Here is a 2,721-nt window from a genome sequence, read left to right as displayed (position 1 = left end):
GCAGAGAAAACCTGAGAGAATAATTTCCTGAAAAGTCTGTGAAGGAAAAGCAGCTTTTTATCCTGAAAGATCAGAATCAGCTCCAACATCTGCATCTGACAGCATCAAGTCAACCAGAAAGAAAAGAAAAAAGAAGATGACTTCTTTCTGATCACATCTGTTCCGCTGCTCACAGGCTGCTGCTGCTCACATTCTTCACCTTTATAGTCCACTTTTAAAAGTTCAGCAGACAGGTGCTCTGCTTTGGAGTGTGACGATGTCGTCGGTGATGTGGAGAGTGAAGTTTCCGTTTCACCCACAGCGTGCTTTAGGACAACCGGGTCGGACTTGATGTTTGAAATACTGACCGACAGCTCAGATTTAACTGTCTGTAGTTCTGTTTTGAGGGATGTTAAATTTTCACTCAAAGCCGCCAGGAGCTGGGTGTTTAAAATAACCGCCCTCTCGTTACAGAGTGAAAGCAGCAGTTCCTCCTTAAGGTCAGAGATTGCAGCATCTGAGGGCCTCTTCAAAAGAAGATGTAGTTGATGAAGGCGTTCTGGAGCAGGACCAGAAAGACCACGACCAAGCAGCCTTGAGATCTTAGGCATCGTCTCCCTCAGGTGGGTGTCAACGGTGTTCACGGTCAGGTCTGTGGTAATCCCGTCAAAAACAAAGAAAAAAATCTAGATTATAAATCAACATGTAACCAAAGCACTCTGTGTATAATGCCATAGTATAGGATGTAGTTCAGAAAATGTCAAACTATAGTACACTTTTCAAGAATAACATAGTATGGCCTGTAGTTCATAGTATAGCATGTCAGCAAAAAAACCCAACTGATTATTATGTGGTTCAAAAAGTGCAAAATGATAGGATGTTGCCTAAAATTGTCATGTATGATATGTGGTTCAAAAAATGTCATAGTGCAGTATATTGTCAAAATCGTATGTTTTTCAAGAAAACATCAGCGTATATGTCGTCTAAAAAATGCCATAGAATATTTAATTGCACAAGTAAAAGTATAGTAATTTTTAAAACTGTTCACATTCTGATAATATGTTGCTAAAAAACAAAAAAAACTAAAACAAAAAAAACTACGTCATAGTAATATGTCAATTTAAAAAGCCTATAGTATAGAGTGTCGCCCAACAAACATCATAGTATAGCATGTCACTCTAAAAACATCATAGTATAGCGTGTTGCTCTAAAAATGTCATAGTACAGCATGTCGCTATAAAAACATCATAGTATACCATGTCACCCAAAAAACGTCATAGTATAGCATGTCGTCCAAAAAACATCATGGTATAGCATGTCGCTCTAAAAACATAGTATATCCTTTGGTCCAAAAAACGTCATAGTATAGCATGTCGTCCAAAAAACATCATAGGATAGCATGTCGCTCTTGAAACGTCATAGTATAGCATGTCGCTCTAAAAACGTCATAGTATAGCATGTCGCCCAAAAAACGTCATCGTATAGCATGTCGCTCTTGAAACGTCATAGTATAGCATGTTGCTCTAAAAACGTCGTAGTATAGCATGTCACTCTTGAAACGTCATAGTATAGCATATCGCTCTAAAAATGTCATAGTACAGCCTTTGGTCCAAAAAACGTCATAGTATAGCATGTCACCCCAAAAACGTCATAGCACATATTTCCATTCCTTTACCAAAAACTTCAAACTGGAATTATTACCTTCAACAAACCGACCCACTTTTTATGATTTTCTATTTTTTTTACCTTGGAAGACCAAATACCGGGCGGACCGCTGATGGGCTACACGGTTTCCTAGAGGCTCGGACATGTAGAGTGATGATTTATCCAGTTTATCAACAACTCCCAGTTTACCATCTGTGCCCTTTATTATTACAGCGTTCCAATAGTTCTAGCTTTTATTATTCCTCGTAAAAGGCCATAAAGGAGGGCATGAAAAACACTCCAGAAAGGTTTTGTTTGAAAAAAATCATCATGAATTTTGGCGCAAAAGAACGCCATAGTATACTATGTCGAAAAAAAAATGCGATTGTTCAACATGTTGTAAAAACGTGCCATATGATGAAATAATGTAAAGGAGGCTGTGAAAAACACTCCAGAAAGGTTATCTTTGAAAAAATAATCATCATGAATTTTGGCGCAAAAAAATGCCATAGTATACTATGTCGAAAAAAAATGCCATTTTTCAACATGTTGAAGTAATGATTAAATAATAATGTAACAATGTAAAGGAGGCCGTGAAAAACACTCCAGAAAGGTTTTCTTTGAAAAAAAAAATCATCATGAATTTTTGGCGCAAAAAAAGGCCATAGTATACTATGTCGAAAAAAAATGCGATTTTTCAACATGTTGTAAAAACGTGCCATATGATGAAATAATGTAAAGGAGGCTGTGAAAAACACTCCAGAAAGGTTATCTTTGAAAAAATAATCATCATGAATTTTGGCGCAAAAAAATGCCATAGTATACTATGTCGAAAAAAAAATGCCATTTTTCAACATGTTGAAGTAATGATGAAATAATAATGTAACAATGTAAAGGAGGCCGTGAAAAACACTCCAGAAAGGTTTTCTTTGAAAAAAAAATCATCATGAATTTTGGCGCAAAAAAACGCCATAGTATACTATGTCGGAAAAAAAATGCAATTTTTCAACATGTTGAAGTAATGATGAAATAATAATGTAACAATGTAAAGGGGGCCGTGAAAAACACTCCAGAAAGGTTTTCTTTGAAAAAAAAAAT

Source organism: Amphiprion ocellaris, chromosome 3 (assembly GCF_022539595.1).
Source record: "Amphiprion ocellaris isolate individual 3 ecotype Okinawa chromosome 3, ASM2253959v1, whole genome shotgun sequence".
NCBI lineage: Eukaryota > Metazoa > Chordata > Actinopteri > Pomacentridae > Amphiprion > Amphiprion ocellaris.
The sequence above is the reverse complement of the archived record's forward strand: the minus strand, read 5'-3'. Positions refer to the sequence as shown.